Here is a 20614-nt window from a genome sequence, read left to right as displayed (position 1 = left end):
CCGAATGCTGAACTAAACCTCTACTCTTAATTAGAGGTAGCCCATGTTGGCAGCACTCCAGGACACCCCACAGAAGAGGGTGGTGGTGGAGAACACACCCCCAAAAAGGGCAGGGAAGAACAAAGGACACTTTTTAATCTCTCATTTTACAAGGTCATGTCGTTAATGCCATAAAACTTTCATCTCTGTGGCACTACCTACAAAGAACATAACATGGGGGCAAAATTTTCAAACTTCATCTATGGTATACAAGCCCCTCGAAGGCCTCCAGCCTGTCTATGCTTGGCCATGCACCACAAAGTTCCCTGGGGGACCAGGGCTACCTTTTTTAACCCTCTAATCTGGTGTGTTGGCCTAATTGTATTTCTTTTCTCTCCTCACTCCTATACTTAATCAGCTGCCAAGCTTAGTCATCTCTATACCCAAAAACTCTCCGTAACCCCAGCTGCTAGTGCCTTCTCCTCGAAGATACTTCCACCTACTCAGAATATATCCTGATATACACAGGTATTTGCATGTCTCCTCACGCATGAGAACATATACTTTATAAGAGAAGGAGCTATTTGTGTCTTTCTTGGTATACCTAGGGCTTAACAGAGTGCCCCTACAAAGAGTAGGTGCTTAATAAATGCTTGTCTGTTGCCTATCTTTTCAGTTCTCTCCACTCACAAAACCAATACACTTGTTCCAGCCCTCATCACCTCTATTCTGGACAACTGCAGGACTCTCCAAATTGGTTTCTCTCTCCTCTGATGCCTCCACATAGCTGCCAACATAATCTTCCTGAAGCACACATCACACCATATCCTCTTGATGAAGAAGCTTCAATAGGCCACTATTGACTCCCAAACTCATCAACCTGACATTTAAAACCCTTCACAATCTGGCTCCAGCCAGCACTTCCCAGCTTTATCTCACATTGGTTCCTTTCATGCACCCACCTTCCAGGGGAACGGACAAGCTCATTGGCTGAACTCAGCATTCCACCTCATATCTCCCATCTCAACAGGTGCCTTTGTACCTGCTGACCCCCATCCCCCAGATGCATTTCCTCTACCTTTCTGTCCCTGAAAATCCCTTTCTTTAAGATTCTGCTGAGGTACCAGCTTCTACAGGAAGCCTGTCCCCATTTTCCTAGGTACTATTCAACCACTCTTCAAATTAGCTTATATTTACTTCTCCCTTTACCTATTATATCCCATAGCCAATACTCCAGTTGAATACCTGGGGCCAGAAAGTTGTTTGGATTCTTTCTTTTTAATTTTTGCCTTTGCAACCTCAGCTTATAAAAGGCAACAGTGCAATGAATAAGTGAACCTGTTTGGAGTAAAGTTCAAATACAACCTTTGGCACAGATGAAGAGCACAAAATTTAACCCCTCAGTGCCTGAGGGAGCTCTCTTAGGCTACGTTATGGACAAATTTCCAACCTACACCAGTGAAGGGAGTTTCCACACTGGGTACTTCCTCACACTGAGGAAGTCACAAGTCTGACAAAATAAATCCACAGAATCAATTAGCACCTTGCCTTGCACTTAATGCTTATTAACTGAGTTGCACTGTCAGACCCCAGCAATGATCTTTATGGGCTATAAAAATAAAAGCAGGAAACAAATCTATATGAACAATGTGGGGTACTGGGTGAGAGGAACAGGAGCGGGGGGGGGGGGGGGGGGGGGGGGGGGCTGGCTCCAAGGCAGGAACACTCCCACTACCAGTCCCAATATGCTATAGAAAACATTCCAAAGCCTGATGGGAGGGGACGAGCAGTATGGCCAAAGCACTCTTGTCTTCTGCCTGGCTCAGGACACAGTAATGGGAAGATCTTACAGGTCTCCATAGAAATCACTCCTAAGCCCAGGGACTGTGGAACACTCCTGAAAGAAGGAAGGTGGTGAAAAAGAATGAAGGAGAAGGGAGACAGGAGAAAAGAGGGAGGAAACAGGAGGAGAAGAGAAGAGAAAAGTAAGAAGAGAAGGAGGAAAAGTGAAGAGAGAAGGTTAGGGGGAAGGGAAAAAAAGGAAGAAGGAGGAAACACAGAGAACGAGAAGGAAAAAAGGACATTTGAAAGAGGGAGATACCAATAGGGTTAAGGCCACGCCCATCTCTATGCCCTCAAAGAAATTAAACCAAACACTATTTCCTCAATGTCACAAGTTTTATTAGGGAGGACATAGGAATACATCCAGGGTGCTACCCTCTCCCACTCAGACACCCTCCAATGTGGGAGCCGTCACCTGGCTTCTTTCTCAACTCCCCCCTCAGAGGGCCCTGTAACCAGGACTCTCCATGCCCAGGAGCCTCCTGCGACTCAGAGGGCTTTCTGGGTTGTGGGTATACTGTGTCATGGGCATCATGACCCTCCAGTAGGCTTCGGTAGGTAGCAATCTCCCGCTCCAGCCGACTCTTGATATCCATGAGGAGCCGGTATTCCTGGTTCTGGCGCTCTGTGCTGCTCGGATGTCACTCAACTGGGCCTCAATGCTGCTGATGAGGGCCTGGATCTGGACAGCTGCGCCCCATAGCGGGCCTCTGTTTCTGCCAGCGTGCCTTCCAGAGCAGCTTTCTAAAGAGGAGAAGAAGGGAGAGAAGGAACATTGAGAAGGGATTGCTGGAAAGTTTTCTTTCACCATACCAACTCCAACAAAAGAAGTGACCATGGAGACATGGGCACAGCCTGGGGCCCCAGCGTTACTGGTTTAAGAGCAAGTGATGGAAAGGTCACTTAGAGAATCCAGCCCTGCCTCAGGCTTAGGTATCACTGGAAAGCATCCTTCCCAGAGTCAGTGCTGTGTGTCCATCACCCAAGAGTGAAAACCTCTTCATACATGCTGAGCTGAGACTGCAGCTCGATCTCCTAGCCCCTGAAGGGTCCGCCGGAGGTCGGTGACTTCAGTCTTGCTGGTCTGGAGTTGTTCCTTGTTGACAGCAACTTCTCGGTTCAGTTCATCTGTCTGAAATGAGGAAGACTGGGGGGGTGACTTTTTGAGGTAGAACTTTCAGGGTGAATAAACAGCCCCAGACCTTATGCTGCCAAGGCAAGACCTCTTCTCCACACCACACCTCCTTTTCCACCCCAAACTCATCTTTACCTTGCTGGTGACCCAAGCTTCAGCATCACTCCTTTTCTTCTCAACCAGGGCCTCATACTGGCTTCTCATGTCATTCAGGACCTTGGCCAAGTCGATGCCTGGGTGCAGAGTCCACCTCCACGCTAACCTGGCCACCCACCTTCCCACTCAGAGCACTTATTTCCTGCAGAGACACACATGGAACTACATTCAGCTGGTTGGCCTTTGGCAGGGGAGAGATGGAAGTTGGGGCCGTCCCCAAGTTCCCTCTAGCTAATTCCTAGGTGACAAAACAGGATTCAAATTCATTCGGCTATCTGCAGATTCAGAGCTTTTCTCCCCACTATATCATACCACTGGTGTTTCAGGGTAAATCTAATCTACTGTCTAGCCTCAGTTTCCATATATTCTTCCTGAATTCACTACCATCCTGATTCTCTATCTCTTTCCTTGATGGTGCTCAGGGTTGTTCAGAGTGTATAATCATAAAAAGGAAAGGGGCCTTGAAAAACTGAGGACTTTTAAAATGTATTCTGAGAGGAATTACCAGCCCCTGGGAAGAGAGACTAGGTACCTAGCATGCCAAGAAATTTCAGTGGATGGGGTGTAGGGCAAGGGTTCAGAGGCCTGCTTGGCCGGGGCCCTGCCCTTACCTCTTCATGGTTCTTCTTGAGATAGGCCAGCTCCTCCTTCAAGCCTTCAATCTGCATCTCCAGGGTCAGCCCTGGACAGGGTCAACTGATCTAGCATTCTGCGGAAGGCCATTGATATCTGCCTCCACACTGAGACGAAGGGCCTGCTCAGTCTCAAACCTTCCAAAGGGAACAGGTATAGTAGTGGGAAGGGAAGGGGAAGAGTGTTAACTCTGTTTCCAAGAAGTGACATCACCCACCCCAGTGTGCAAAGGATCTCCCTGCTTTCATAGAGGTCAGGAGTCACGAAGGATAATCTTGCATGAAGGGCAGCAGAAGACCTTCCCCAGCCCCTGCTTCCTTGGATGGAAAAGCCCAGCAGGTACCTGGTATCCCCCTCACCTGGACAGCTTGGGGCTCCCTGCACCCACCCCTGAGCAACAGAAGCACTCACTTGGTTCGGAAGTCTCTGCAGCCAGCCGGGCATTGTCAATTTGCAGAACAATCTTTGCATTCTCGATGGTGGCACCAAGAATCTGTAAGACAGAAAATGGTCACAGATTGAGCCTGCAGGCATTGCCTAGCCCAATCAAAGCAAGCACAGAGAAATCACCCTGCCAGCTCCAAGACTGCTCATCCATGGGCCAGAGCTGAGAGGGCTCAGGCTAAATTAAGTCAGAGGTGAGAGGTGTGCCATTGGGGGAAATCCTACAGTGGGTAGAGAAGAGAGTGTGGTACAGTGGTTAAAGTATAGGATTAAGGATCAGGCTATGTTTGTCCTAATTCTGCCACTGATTTGCTGTTCTGCTGAAACAAGTCACTTCTCTCTGCTCCCTCAGTTTGTTCATCTGTAAAATGAGGGAAGTAGACTAGATTTAAGGTTCTTAACCTGAGGTGTATGAGCTTTACATATACATATATATGTATATATGTATATATGTGTGTATATATATATGTATATAATCTCTCTGTGTGTGTGTGTGTATATATATATAAAAATCTCCCTGATGAGTGATAGCATTAAATACTAAAAATCCTAAAGTTCACAGACCTTACGTTAAGAAACTTCAGATATATATGTATGTATGTATGTATGTATGTATGTGCATATGTATATATTTATATATGTATGCATATGTATATATGATATGTGTGTGCACATATCATATATGTCCAAAGAATCAAAATAACATGTGTATATATACATAAATATACACACATACACACATGTGTATATGAACAGTATTTCAATACACTTGACTTTCTTGTTTTAAATGCTCACAAGAGACAGCCTGGTTTAGAAAATGGAGAACGGGTCTCAGAGTCAGGAATGTGGGTTTGATTTCCATGTCCCCTGCATACTAACTGTGTGACCCTGAGCAAATTACTTACTCTCAAATTAGTCTCAGTGCCATCAGGCAACTCCTGCAATTTCAGGGCACTTCCTAATCTGAACTGGTAGACAGGGTTTTCATACTGGGAATATACACACTGGGATCAATACAATTATAGGTCTAGTCCCAAAAAGTGTTCTATCCTTCAAGGATGCTGAGAGTAGGGATGGGGAGGACTCTAGAAACCTCAGAATGGAATCAAAAAGACCCATGGAACCAGTGAGAAAGGACTTACAAGATCACCAGAGAAGTCACGTAGAAGTTTCAGATACCTTTGCCCAGGATGCCCTGAGTCCTGAGGCACTCCCAGGGTTTTGAAGAAAGCCGGTCTGAGCTCATTCCCCAGATCCCACAATTTCCGGATATAGGTAACTCAATAACACTGACAATATTTCTTCAGGGCCAACTGCCGTTAACTAACTGTGGGACTTTGGATAAGTTCACTTTCTCTGGGTCTCAGTTATACAAAATGAGGAGGCAGAAACAAGGGGCTTTCTAATTTCCACAGTCTTTGGTTCTAAGAATGGGGAGTTCTGCCTTGTGGTACCAGCTTCCTTTCCTAGGACCTTTAAGGAAGAGAACAGAGGAGCACAGGGCCAAGCACAACAAAGGGACAATAAGGGGAGGCACTAGCTACAGGCAACACAACACTGGGACTGGAGTTAGGAAACCTAAGTTCAAATCCAGCCTAGGTGTGTGACCCTGGCCGAGTCACTTTAGTTCACTTTCCTTATCTCTAAAATGAGGAGGATTATCAGCACCTACCTGCCAGGGTCGTTATGAGGATCAAATGAGACAATATTTGTAACCGTGCTTAGCGCACAGTAAGAACTGTGTAACTCATGCCTACAATGGTCATGATTGTTGTCAATTTTAGCAGCTCCAAGACAAAGGAGCATCCCACACAGTTCTTCCCACAGAAGCTTCAGGGGGCACTTGGGCTAGCAGAGGTCATGGTAAGAGTCTGGAAACAGGGCTACTGCAGATTTTCCTCTTCCCCTCCCTATTCACTGATACCATAAAATAATAAAGACCCTGTAAGTCTTGCACCGCACACCACCAGACTCCACAGGAAAGAACTCTGGCAGAGACCTTCCCACCCAATGGGCAAGACTCTTTCCCCAACTGCTATGCAACTCTGACCAGGGACACCTTGGAACAATGATCAATCCATCAATAAGCACTTATTAGTCACCTGCTGTGTCCCAGACACAGGTACTAGGTTAGGGAACATTCAAATACATTGAAATAAATGATCCCTATTCCAATGGAGATGAGAGAGAAGGGAAAGAGTATGGTAGGATGGAGGCTCGAACCTCCAATCAGAGCCTCAGAATCCTAGGATCCTCCGGATCCTAATGTCCATTGGGTATTTAGGCTTTAGGGAGGAGGTGGGAAGCGCAGGGAGATTAGCAAGGACTATGATTATTGGTCCTCCTCATCACCATAGAATCATTCACTTTGCACATAGGTACAGCCTACAAAAGGGTTAGATTGTAAACTCCTGGAGAGCATGGGACAGCCAGTTCAAACTTTTTGGGCCCCCAGGGCCTAGTAGTTCACACTGAAGACAGAAAAAGCTTTTACTGTTTGCCCTTGATTGTCCTTAGCTGCTGACCTGAGACCTACCTCAAGGCATTACTACCTTCCCACAACAAATAATTGCCCCTCTTAAGGCCCCAGTTTCTGTCTGTAAAAAGGGGAAAACTTGTCTTCTTTTTTCTTTCAACCTCCTTTGCCTTTAAAAGAAAACAGGCCTAGGACTGCACTAATGGTGGAGAGATTCCCCTCTGCCAGCACAAAGCACCCACTCTGAAGTTTATACTTGAGGGATGGGGGTCACCAAGTTGTGACTCTCCCAGGGTCACATAGACAGTATGTGTCAGAAACCAGGCTTGCATCCAGGCTTTTCTGGCTCTCTATGCCATGCCATTCAATTTGTACATCATAGATGCTTAATAAATGTTTGCTACCTTGAGCCAGGGGGCCCTCTAAGATTGCTTTTTGCTCCAGTTTCCCTCTCTGGCTCTCCTCCCTCTCCAGAGTTGCTCCAGGGGCCGGGAAGCAGGGTACCTGGGTGTGGCTACCAACCAGCTCCTTCCCCAGGTTCCCTAGAGACCACACCTTCCTCCCTGGCCAGCCCCGTGCCAGCAGCAGCAGGTGCAGGTACTCCAGGGCTGGGCAGTCCCCTGGCCTCAGTGCCCATCCCCTGCACAGTTGAGTGCCTTACCACCCCCCCCACCCCTTACCTTATCTCGGAGGTCCTCGATAGTCTTCATGTAGGCGCTATAGTCTCGGGCGGGTCCAGGGCCCTGCTTCTGGTACCAGTCCCGGATCTTGACCTCCAGGTCAGTGTTGGCCTTCTCCAAGGCGCGCACCTTGTCCAGGTAGGAGGCCAGACGGTCGTTGAGGTTCTGCATGGTGACTTTCTCGTTGCCCGCCAGGAGCCCGTCGGCTCCCCCATAGCCCAAGCTGAAACTGCTGCTGCCGCCGCCATAGCCCCCACTCAGGCCCGAGTAGGAAAAGCGGGACATGGACACGCCCTGGCCTCCAGAGCCTCCGTGGATGCTGGGCGCCCGGAAAAACCCGCTCCCAAAGGGCGCAGCTTTGTTGCTCCCCAGCCCCAGGGTGGAGGTGGAGGACCATTGGCGGTAGCTGTAGGTAGTCATGGTGATGGCCTGATAGGATAGAGGTTGGGACTCTGGAAGGCAGCTGGAGGCTGCTGGGGAACTGGATGCTCCGAAGTTTAGAGCAGAAAGTGCAGAGGACCTCACCTGCCTCTTTTTATTGTTGGGGTCTGTGGGTGGTGCCAGAGGCATATCTGAGCCCTGGGGAATTTCCTGGCTACACAGTGCAAACATGGGCCCTTTCCCAATTGGTCAGTCCCAGGCTCAGACACACCCAGAACAACCACCCCCATGCCCCTCCCATTCCCATCTGCCCTCCATCCCCCTCTCAGATCCCCCATACCCAGAGCCTCCTCTTTCTCTCTGCCCCCACTGAAGAAAAGGTACAATGGAGAGGGGCAGGGGAGGGTGGGGAGAGGTCTGACCTGAACTACACAGTTCCTGCTATTCCCTGGAGACAAAGCCGCCCCACCTTATTCCATTGCCAGGCCCATGAGGGACTGCTCTGGGCACTACACCTGGAGCCAGCTGCAGGAGGGTGCTGGGCTGTTCTCTGAGCAATCTTTATTCAGCCCAATGTGATGCAGTTGGGAACCCTCTTTCCCAGCCCCTCCAGACCACAGGACCCTCCTCTTTAAATAACACTAACACCCAGCTCCCCTTCCCAACACTCCCATGGCCCCAGACCCACCACTTCAAGTTTTGGAAATCCCCCTTCTATTCATGCTGGTCCTTGGGTAGGGGAGTGTAAACATCCCAGACTTTAGAAATCCTGTAGTCCATTCTTGCTTTTTTACAGATGATAAAAGGGAGGCCCAAAGTCACAGAGGTAGTTAATGATAGAACTAGGATTTGATCCCCCATCGTTGGATTTGAAATCCATTGGCCTTTCTCAGAATGTGTGAAATTCCCCATCCCACTGCCACTCGAGTTCCAGCTCAGAATTAGACTGCTTTATAACAAGGAAATCCTGCTAGCCCTACTCCCACACTCACCCCCATTCCCCAAATTGTCCCAAGCTAACAGTTTCCCTGCCCAGGCACACTTTACTGGGTTCCCCTCTCCCCCCAAGCCAACTCCCAGTCCATTTAGACTAGAGAAAGCCTTCTTCGTAAGAACGCAGAAGGTGTGCAGAAGACAGTGAAGGTGGGAAGAGGAGAACTAGGGCAGGGATCTGGGGGTTCCAGTCTGTGGAGTGAAGCTGGGGGGTGCTGGACAAGGGCTGCTGGCCCTTTCACAAAGACTACAGCTGGCTGAACCCTTTTGGCAACATGGATGAGTCATTCCTTCCCTTATCTCTCCCTGAGCCAAACCCCTAGTGAAAGGTACTCAGAGATTTGCTGGTCAGATAGTTACCATAACCACCTTTTCAGGCCCTGGTGGGGGTTGCAGCTGCCCCTTCTTCCCAAGAAGGCTGAGGCCAAGGAGTCTTGGCATGAGAAAACAAAGAGACCATTCCCATTGTCTCCACCACCCCACCACCTCCCATCTTCACTTAAAACTAGCTCCTAAGTTCCCAGGTTCTCAGCCTCCTCTTAGTCTTGGGACTCTAAGGGAGGATTCCCCCATAGGAACCAACGGGAAACAATTTACCCATCTCCCTAAATAAGACCATGTATGCTGCAGCTGCATCAGAGAGAGTCCTGGGGGGTAGCAGGAGGTGGATAGAGAGCTAGGTGAGCTAAGTCTTCCCTAATGTCCTGGGTGGCTGTGCAAGTGTCCCTCAACTTCTCTGGGACATCTAGAAAGTCAAAAGAACAACACTCTACCCAAGTCCTTCTGCTTCAATAGAGAAGCCTTGATCCCTACCCTTCCAGGGTCCAAGGGTATCTAGCCTGCCATTGACTACACCTAGGGCAGAGCCCTGATTTTAGAAGCTACTTAAATGTTCAAGGTCTCCAGGAAGAAAGAAGCCTGTGGCTAAAGGTCTTGTTCCCTGGAAGGGAGAGGTGCTTTATAGGCAGGTCATAATCCTTGGAGATAATGAAATGGAGTTAAAGAACTGAAGGCTAAGTTTGGAAGGGGGAATTTAGGGGTCATTGAGTCTCTTGGAATGTGCATAGCTGGTTAGTGGCTGAAATCTCCTGACTCTTGAGATAGAGAAAGAAATATTGAGAAAGGACTTGGGGTAGGTTTGAGGGGAAGTCAGTCAATAAGCATTTATTAAGCACCATTCAAAACGCTGGGGAAAACAAAGAAAGATAAAAGACCGTCCTTGCTTTCAAGGAATTTGGTGGAAGGGAAGAGACAACATGCAAGAGATCTATAAACAAGATAGGGAAGGGTAAATTGAAATACTTAACCAAGGAGCAGCTAGGTGGTGAAGCAGATAAAATGCCAGCCCTGAAGTCAGGAGGCCCTGAGTTCAAATTCGGTCTTAACAGTTGTGTGACCCTGAGCAAGTCACTTAACACTGATTGCCTCAAAAAGAGACAGATAAGAAAACAAATACTTGATAGAGAGAAGACACTAAAAAGACATGAAAGGTTTCCTGTAGAAATAAGATTTTAGCTGAAACTTGAAGAAGCCAGAGGCAGAGACGAGGAACAAGTACATCCCAAGCATGGGGGAGCTGAGAGATGGAGTGTCTTGTTTGTGGAACCTCCAAGAGGCCAGTGTCACTAGATCAAAGAGACTGGGGAAGTAAGATTTAAGAAGTCCTCCTCAAAGGGCAGGAGGGGTGTAAGATGAAAGAAGACTGGATTTTGGGCAGGGGAGGTAGGTTATGAAGGACTTAGAACACCCACTAAAGGATTTTGTATTTGATCCTGGAGGTGACAGGTAGATAGTGGAGTTTATTGATAGGAGAGGTGACATGGTCAGACTCACACTTTTGGAAAATCACTTTGGTGGCTAAAGGGCAGATTGACTAGAGTAGAGAGAGATTTGTGGCAAGCAGACCAATCAGCAAGCTATTGAAGTAATGCACATGTGAGGTAATGAGGGCCTACACCAGGGTAGTGGAAATGTCAGAGGAAAGAAGAAGGCACATAGGACAGATATTGAAAAGGCGAAATTAATAGGCCTTGGCAAAAAAAATGGATATGGAGTGGGATGAGAAATGATGAGGAGTTAAGGAAGGAATTAGTGTTGGGGAAGAGGAGAGGGCTTAAGAGGGAGGGAAGTCTTCCTTCATCCTCAAAGGAAAGAGGTCAGTCACAGCTTAGAGGATGGAGACATAAAACCTGGAGGGCAGAGGCATGGAACACAAGTCCTAGTCCCCAAGGTGGAAGGAAATCTCATTGGAGGGAGTTCCCTTCCATGTAGGAAGTCAATGGGGGTAGACAAGGGGGAGAGGACTTGAAAATCCACTGATCTTCGTCAGGAGAATTGATATTACCACCAATAATATGATAGGTCCTATCATGCTGTGGATAACATGCTGGAATCAGAAAACCTGAATTCAAAATCTGTTTCACTGAGAACAGCTATGAAACCCTGGGCTAATAATCATTCAATCATCAGGTAACTCTCCAAGATAATAAATCATAGGTGCTCTAAGATCTGCTGGTACAAGGAGTTCTCACAAACCAGGAAATCATAGGTCCTGGAAGTATGGACAGGAGGATGACAATTCACATCCTCCAAAGGTCAAGGACACCACCATTTTTCCAAGTCCTCACCCTTGACTCCTCAGGCTTCCTCTTCTACATATCAATCAGTTGCCAAATCTTTGGTCCTATTTTCAGAGCATCTGTCCCCCTATCTCTACTCACAAAGCCACCTTCCTAGTTGAGACCCTCTTCATCCCTTTCCTGGACTGTTACAATAACCTTCTACTTGCTCTCCCTGCCTCAACTCTCTATGTATGTCCACACACAGCTGCCAAGTTAATATTTCTAAAGCCATCTCTGACCATCTCATTTCTTTGAACAATCAACTCCAGCAGCCCTTTATTAGCCTTCTTCTTGTTGTTTAGTGATTCAGTTGTGTCCACCTCTTTGTGACCACACTTGGGGTTTTCTTGACAAAGATACTGGATTGGTTTGCTATATACATATATGTAATTCCAATACATCAAGGACCTATGGCCACCATTGCAGAGTTGCCTAGGGCTAGGTAAGGGCAAGAGAAGTGGGACTCTGTACTGTTTTTTCTTTTGGAGTGCTTCTCAGCACTAAGGCAATCAAGTTCCTTTGAGTGACTTTTTCCTTTCTTTGTAGGAAGACCCACACCCTTTTGCTAATTAGGTCACTAGAGGTGTGAAGCCCTGGAAAGGTGTGAAGCCCTCAGTCCCTGAAAAAGGGCATATATCCAGAGGATAGCCATTGAACTCAGAATGGAGAATTGAGAACCTTGAACTCTCAGAACTTCGGGAGGTGAGGTTTTGCTTTGGGGGCTCACTCACTGGAAGACTGTTCCTGTGATTTGGCCAGACAAGATTCTGGGTAGTAGCCATTGGACCACCCCCATACCCACCCACCCCCACTCTGAAAACCCAGATGTGGCTGTTTTTCTCTCTCTGGTAACTATGTATATAATGTCTTAGACAGATAGAAGCCTGTCTGTTGATTTGTATATATTTGCTCTGTTTATATAGTTTCTGCTTGTAATTTCTGTTTATATTCTCTCTGAAGTTCAGGGTGCTGGCTTTTCACCCTGAACTAAATAAATAGTATATGTATGCTTAATTAAAGTAAGATTGTTAATGCCTTAAAGTTGCTTTCCTTAAAAAAGCAGATGAAAAAACCAGTACTAGTAGACCTCCTACATGCTGGTGTTATTGGCCTTATATAGCCACAGTAGTGGCAAGTAGCATTGTTGTTACAGGATCAGAGAAGATAAACCCATGATCGTGCATGACCAAGTCTCAGAAGTAGAATCTGAACACAGAGCACTCTAACTCCAAATCCACCACTCTATCTGGCATGTCACACTGCCCCTCTGTTTACATGCATCAGATCATAGGATTGGACATTTAGAGCTGGAAGCGACACTAGAGACCACTGAATCCAACCCCTTCATTTTACAGATGAGGAAACTGAGGCTGAGAAAAGTTAGGTCTCACAGCATGTAAGTCTCAGAGGTGGAAATTTGAACTCAGACCTGCCTTCCTTCAGACCTGTCCAGAGTCTTATCTGCTGTGCCATACCACCACTGTTATATGCAATAGACCATTAGACTGAGAGCTAGAAGGGATCTTAGAGACCACTGAGTCCAATTGCCTCATGTTACACACCTTACAGGAGCCTAATGACTTGTTCAAGATCACGTAGTTCATAAGGCTCTGGGGCAGGCTTTGAGCCCAAGTCTTCCTGCCTTTCAGTCCAGAGCCCTATGTTCTACACCAGGTGTCTCTCTTTTACGTGGAATAATGAGGAGACACCATTCCATTGGGCAGCAACATATATGGCCAAGCCCCTGGAAAACCCCAAGAATTAGAGGCTGGTAAAGATTGGGAAAAGGGAAAGAGAGAGAAGACTGGGCATTAGCCCCATGCTAGATTCCATAACCCCAAGAGTACCAACTCAAGAAATACTGGACCCACAGCAAAAGAGGGTTTGCAAACAGAAGAAAGAAAAACTTTATTTCACAGAAAGAAACAGCACAGTTTAGGATGGGTCGCACAATACTTGCTTTCCCTAGCTTCTACTCTAGGAACATACTGCCGAAAAGTAGGGTACCACAGAATGCGAAGAAATGAGAAGAAGCACTAGAAAGCACTGAACAGGGCATGGCAGGCCTACTTGCCCAACCCATTCCAGGGCAAACACTGGAGGTTCCATCCTCCTCCACACTGTACCTACTCATGCTCTCAGCAAGGCAGGTGAGAGACTTTCTCTTTTTCCTATAGTGAAGATTTAGACTTCCCCTTTTGGGGAAGAAACCACCTTCCCATCCACTGATTCTTCCATTGTGATGCGGACCCTGCTGCTACTGCTACCACCAGCACCTCCTCCACTAAGGGAGCCTATGAGGGAAAAAAGGTAGAAAGAGGAAACTACTATGAGCAGGAAAACTCATCTTTCTCCAGATTCAGGCAAGGACTTTGGTCAGATCTGAGAGAGCAGGGAGACTCTGAGAACATCCCTGATATGAAATCATTCATTTGCTCACTAAATGTTTGCATCACACTTGCTCTATACGATACTACGCAAGGCACTGAGGGAGATACAGACAGATAACACAGTCCCTGCCTTTAGCCATCCTTCAATCTGTACAGAGGTCTTAGCACAATGCTTATGGCTATGGTGGTGGTTTTGTCTGGTCGTTTGTTCTTGAAGAGGGCCAGGACATCAGGAAGATGATGCCATGACTTGCAAGTGAATTGGATTTGAGTGAGGGAGGGCTGTGCAAAGTCACCAGCCTCACTTTCTCCCCCAAAGTCTTCTGGGTCCAGGGCAAGATATAGACCAGGACAACTGGAGATGGCTCAAAGAACAATGCAACTGGAAAAGGGATGGGATAAACATGGCTTGGGAGCTGGACCATAAAACTGGGATATTCTGGGCTGCCTTGGTCTTACTCATAAGATCATCATAGATTTTAAGCTGGAAGGGACATCAGAGGTTCTCTAATCCAAGACTCTCATCTTATAGGTAGGAAAAATGAGGTAAAAGGAATAGAAGCAACATGCTCAAGGTCAAACAAGGAGTAACCATCAGAGGCAGGATTTGAACCCACATTCTCTGATCCAAGGCCCAGGCTCATTCCGTTGTACTACTGAAAGGCTAATGAAAAATGGCAAATAAGGTTGCTGAGCCACTGTCAGCAACCTATCAACAAGTATTTATTAAACATTGACTTTTTGCCAGCCTCTCTGTTGGATTCTAGGGACACAGCTTGGTCAGTTCATTGGATGATAGAAATTGTGTCATGGTACAAGTCCTAGACAGTCCTTTCCTCATGCCTGGTTTTCAATACATCCAATGATGGCCTTTAGGGTTGGAAGGAACTTTATGGATCACAGAATCTAAGAGTTGGAAAGGACCTTGGGAGCCATCCAGTCCAACCTAACTCCCCTCTATAACATACCCCAAAAGTGGTTGATCTCCACTGCACACCCTCCAGGATAGCAGTATCCTTTCTAAAATGTGAAGGCCAGAACAGAACACAATCAGCTAAATCAACACAGGGCGTGCTGGAGCCAGCTTGAACCCACTCCAGAGAGATGATTGTTAAACTTTCTGTATGAGTGCTCACATACCTCTGGAATCAGTCAACTATAAAACAGGGCTTCATTTATTGTTTTCTTAATTGCCTAACTTAAGAAGGTGATGCAGAAAATGTAATAATGCAAATTAAACTTAAGAGTGTGTCTTCTACATATATTGGGGGAGGAGCTTGGTTATTAAAATTTATCAACACTTTTTAGAATGTGTTCTTAACCCGTTTGTATCACAATTCCCTTTGGTACTCTGGTGAAGTCTAGGAAGTCCTTCTTGGAATAATGTTCTTAAATGCATAAGATAAAATACATGGGATTATAAAGGAAACCCATTACATTGAAATACAAGTATCAAATTACTCTAAAAACAAAGTCAAGGAACTCAAGTTAAGAATCCCCAGTTTTGATGCCTGACCAGGAAAAAAGTACAAGGGGACTGTCACCTCCTTAGTACTGGAAGGTCTGTCTATCTCACGAACAGATCTGGTCCTGTTCCCATCAGTTCAGCCCAGCACCTTTCCCTGTGTATGATACAGACTTAATAAATATGGAAGGAAGGAAGGAAAGAAGGAAGGAAGGAAGGGGGGGGGAGGGAAGGAGAAAAGGAGGGAGGAAGAGCAGCTCCCATTTGGAGGAGGGGGGAACAGAAGGAGAAATAGCAGCTTATTGGGGAAGAAAATGTGCATCAGAATGGGAGCATCCCATTTGCAGTGAACAGGTATAAAGATGTCTCCAATGTTCTGCCTCTCAGGCTCCTGGGAAGAGAATCCATAGCCATCTCCACATTCCCCAGACTTCATCTGGCCCTTGCCCCAAGCCAGACAAGTCAAATTCTCTTACCTTCTTTGGTACTGGTGCCAACCAGCCTAGAAAAGAAGAAAGGGGAAGATTCCATTCAATACAACAATTATGAACTGCCTGCCATGGGCAAAGCCTTGTGTGAGGTGCCCCAAGGATAAAGTTCAGTGTAGACACTTTCTTTAAAGCTGACCTGCTACATTCTCTCCTTGTGACGTACGTGATGTGATTATTATTGATCCCATTTGACAGATAAGGAAACCAAGGTTCAGGGGTGCTAAATGACTTGCTGATTCATAGGATTTGGAGCTTGGTAGAGATCATTTAATCCAATTCTCTAATTTCATCGTTGAGAAAACTGAGGCACAGAGAGATTATGTAATTTGCACACACTCATAAAGGAAGTATATGTAGAAGCCAAGATTCAAACCGATAATGAGAACAAGTGGTTATGTTCTCCTTACTAGGTCCACATGGGCAAGAGCAGAGCAGCAGTCATTTCAAGCTCTGAGGAAGCTGGGTGGTCCAGTGGATAGAGTCCTGAACTTGGAGTCAGGAAAAGCTGACCTCAGATCCTGCCTCAGACATTTACTAGCTGCATGGCCTTGGACAAGTCATTTACCTTTCTGGGTTTCAGTTTCCTCATGTGCAAATTGAGAGGGTTGCACCAAATCTTTTCAAGTTCCAGTGCTTTACAATCCTAAAAGTCTTCCCTCCAAGGGCTGGAATCATCAAAGCCAGTTCCCCCAAATTCGATCACTCTCTAGATTGGTTTCCCAAACTCGTTCCCTTCAACCCCCCTGCCTTTAACAAGGAATCACAACCCCACTGATGGTTCCACCAGGAGCATGGTCCCCATTCTCGGGAGTGGCCCCCAGGCCCTTTGCCTACTTGGAGTCCTGGCCCTCCAGCAGGTTGCGGTATGTGGTGATCTCCTGCTCCAGCCGGGTCTTGATGTCCAAGAGCATCTTGTACTGCTCATTCTGACATCCCATCTCATTGTGGAGCTCACTCAGCTGGGTCTCAATGGTCCTAATCAGCCCCTGCATCTGCTGCAGTTGAGTAGCATGGCTGCCCTGCATCTGCCAAGGAGCTCTCCAGCCCAGCTTTCTGAGGAAGCATTGGAGAGTAAAGCATGAAAAGGGTCTGACCCAGCAGGGAGGCAGGAGCAAGGAGTCTGGGGGAGGAAGGGAGTGCCTACCATGCTGAACTGGGACTGCAGCTTGATCTCCAACCCCTGGAGTGTGCGCCTCAGGTCAGTGACCTCAGTCTTGCTGCCCGGGATCATTTCAGTGCTGGAAGCCACCTCTTTGTTCAGTTCTTCAGTTTGTAAGGGTCCCACAAAGATGGATGAGTCTCAACCCGATGGTGGCTCCCAGAGGCAATAGGATCCCAAGAAAACACCAAGGAAGCACTGGGTGTCTCAAGGAGGGAGTCTTGCACATAGATTCACCTTGCAAAAGAACTAGGCCTCAGCATCTCGACGACTCTTCTCGGCATCTCAGAAAGCACAAGGGTCAGGTCCACCCCCAGGGCTGCCTCCATCTCCACACTGACCTGGCCCATTTCTTGAAGGGATGGAAAGAAGAACGCAGATAGGCCAGCATGCTTCTAGCCCTGACTTTTAGGAACAGGGAAAGGAAGAATGGGGAGGGGACTAAGTTTGCAGAGGGAGGAACTGAAACAGAGTGGTTTACCCAAGGTTATTTCCTATTCCAGTGACCTAGCAGTACTGGCCACCCTCATTCCATTCTTGTTGGCTTAGGGAGAAGGAGAAATGAGCAAGTCTAGGTATAAATCTTCTGCTGGGACCTGAGGGAAGCCTTGAATTATAACTTCTGCCCTGATCCTCCAAATCTCTCTGTTTGGACATAAACTGTGGCTACATTCCTGAGAAGCTGAGCTCTTCCTCCAGGTGGAGGCTGGTGCAGGAAACTGGGTGAAATGAACCCCCCAGAAACTGCCCTGTTGTCCTGTAGATCATCCCCCGGCTCACTTACATGCAGTCCTGGACAGCGAGGAAAAACTGGATTAAAGGTCCAGTGTTCAAATCCTAATTCTGCCAATTACTACCCATGTGACTTTGGGCAAGTTGTCCTGAAGGGTCTCTAAGCTCCCTTCTACCTAAATCTAAACCCAGGCTCCCACAAGATGAAGGCTTAACAGGCTTCAGTCCATTCTTCTGCCTGCCTTCTGCTTTCCTCTCACCTCTTTAAGGTTCCTCTTGAGGTAGTCCAGCTCCTCTTGCAAGTTATCAATTCGCCCCTCCAGATAATCCTTGGCCAGAGCCAGCTCAACAGTTGTCGTGCGCAGGTTATCCATGTCAGACTCCAGACTCTAATGTTGTCTCAACTCACTCTCATACCTGGGAGATTAAGAAAAAGTTCAGAACCAGAAAAAGTGGAGCAGTTGAATTTCTTCGCAGGAGAGCTTTGGCCAGATAAGGGAAAGGGAAGGAGAGATGGAGAGAGGGAATGAATGAAGAAGAAAGAAAAAGAGGGAGAGAAAAATGAAGACAGAGAGGAGGAGGAGGGAGGGAAGGAAGGAGGGAAAGTGGGAGGGAAGGAGAGAGGAATGGAGACAGGGAGAATTAAAAAAAAAACGATCATAAGCTGACTTGAGTCTGAAGTTATTAGCAGCCTGCTGAGAATTGTCAAGCTCCAAGAGGATCCAAAAGTTTTCAAAGTTGGCTTCCTGGACCTACAAAGAGGAGGAACCAGAAGCTCCCTGGAGATCCCCTCTGTTGTCTCCTGTGGGGCCTTTCCAGCCCTCTCCCCCAGGCATTTCCCTTAGCTATGAGCACTAGTCCTTCTGACAGAGGCTGCCCAGATCTAGCTTCAGCCCCTACATAGCAATCCTGCATAGATCCTTCTCCCCTCCCTCCCCCACAAGGTGCAGAGCCAGGCACCTCACCCCAACTATGCACATAAGAATTTGAGAGAGGTAAGGTTGCTTTCAGGAATCCTTGACTGAGCCAGGAAAGGTATCTAGCTAGGAGGCTAGAGAATAAGGAGTTTAAGCATGATTGGTGATAGGTGGGATGAGAAGTCTTAACAATAAACAGAGCTCCTAATTCTAATCTCTCCATTTTACTTAACCCAGTTTACACTGCCTGTGGAATACCAGAGGTATCAGAATGTCGGAGGTGGAGAAGCCCTTAGAGACAGTCTAGGGCAGGAGTTCTTAACCTTTTGGGCATCAATGGATGGCACCATGTGGGCAGCCTGGTGGAGCCTATGGACCGCTTCTGAGAACAATGTTTTAAAAGCATAAAATGAAATATGAAAGGTGGCAAAGGAAAAGAATTAGAATGAACTAATATTTAATTTTTTCCCATCCAAGTTCAGGTACCATATAAAATCTTTCCACAGACCCCAGGTTAAGAAACCCCTGATCTAGTCCAGCTTCCTCATCTGAAATATAGCATGGCTTAGAGTCAGGAGATCTGGGTTCAGATATGACTTAGGAATTTACTAAACATATGAGGATAGACAAATGACTGTCAGGGCCCTGACATTCTCCAACTGTAGTATGGAGCTGTTATTTATACTACCATACTCACAGAGCTGGCATGAGGAAAGCACCCTAAGAAAAGGGCCTTCTCATTAGCCTTAGAACTAGGACCATCCTTTGCCATTTATTGTACCCCCAGCACTTAGCACAATGCTTCTGCATAGAAGGTACTTAGTCAATGTTTATTGACTGACTAACTGATTGACTGGAACCCAGATCCCTCTTTCTGTGAGCTGTTGCCACAGGGGATCCGTGCACCCCTTCATTTCCTGTTAGCTCCAGTTATGTGCCCACCCACCATTCCTTCCCTTCAAGGAAAAGTCAGCAGACAGAGCCAAGGCACCTTGTTACAGAAAATGACCAAGCTGAAACTTTGCTTTTTCTGTCCTGGTGGGTCCTCTATTCTAACTGTGCTCTCAGTCGTAAGGAACGAATAGCACACCCTATGTGTTCCCATGCTGCTAATCAGAGCAAATATCCCTAGCTTTTGCCAGTTGATAAGCAGCTCCCATGTCTTGAGATGCCTCATGTACAAGACAATCATTGTCTGAACCTAAAATAATTTCTTTGTGTCATCAGTAACTCTAAAAGCAGAAAATGGGTGGCTCAACTAGTCCCCTGGTTGAATGTCATCTCTGTCCAGCTCAAGGCCTTACCTCTTCAAGGAGCTCCTCGATGGTATCCAAATAGGGGCTGTAATTCCACTCCAGGTTAGTGGGACTTTGCTTCAGATGCCAGGCTCGGATCTGAATCTCAAGGTCAGTATTGGTCTCCTCCAGAGCCTGGACTTTCTCCAAGTAGGATACCAGGCAGGTATTGAGATTTGGCATGGTGGTTTTCTTGTTACCAGACAGGAGGTCACCATTTCTACCACCCAAGTCAAAGTTACCACCAAAGCCTCCTCTATATCTTCCACAAACCCCTCCACTGACACCACCATCAGCTTCTCCACCAAAGTCGTAACTCAGGCCATCACCATAGCCTCCCACCAACCCAGAGGAGACAAACCTAGATGGGGATGCAGAAATCCCACCACCACCACCTCTCCTGAGGAAACTTCCTCCTCCATATCCCCCACCAGCCAGGAAAGAGGCTTCCCAGTGGAGCCCCTACCAAAGCCACCCCCATAGATAGAAGAGCTCTGAAGCAGGGTAGTGTTCATGGCTTCAGTAGCCCCCAGCCTCAGCAGTCAGGAATTAAGAGAACTTTAAGGAGAATCAGGGAGAACTCTATCTTACTTCTAAGCTAGAGCTATTTTTATACTGATTCCTTTGGGTGCTAGGTGACCGCGCCCCCCATTCCTCACCACTCAGATTCTCCTCTCGCCCGCAAAAAGAAGCCAGCTCAGTTATCATTCCACACACGCACAAGCACACATCTGACCATATATCTCAAGGAGTCCTGTAGAGTTGGGTTGTGTTTGTGTGTGTGTGTGTGTGTGTATGCACATGCATACATGCATGCATGCGTGA

The 20614-nt window shown here is 47.1% G+C and overlaps 2 pseudogenes; both read right to left on the bottom strand.

Annotated features, from left to right (window-relative positions):
* Positions 1–2192: 2192 nt before the first annotated feature.
* On the bottom strand, positions 2193–7765 carry LOC118846950 (annotated as a pseudogene).
* A 5759-nt stretch (positions 7766–13524) lies between these two features.
* On the bottom strand, positions 13525–20304 carry LOC118847459 (annotated as a pseudogene).
* Positions 20305–20614: the final 310 nt, after the last annotated feature.

This window comes from Trichosurus vulpecula, chromosome 4 (genome assembly GCF_011100635.1).
Source record: "Trichosurus vulpecula isolate mTriVul1 chromosome 4, mTriVul1.pri, whole genome shotgun sequence".
NCBI classification, from domain to species: Eukaryota; Metazoa; Chordata; class Mammalia; order Diprotodontia; family Phalangeridae; genus Trichosurus; species Trichosurus vulpecula.
The sequence above is the reverse complement of the archived record's forward strand: the minus strand, read 5'-3'. Positions and strand labels throughout refer to the sequence as shown.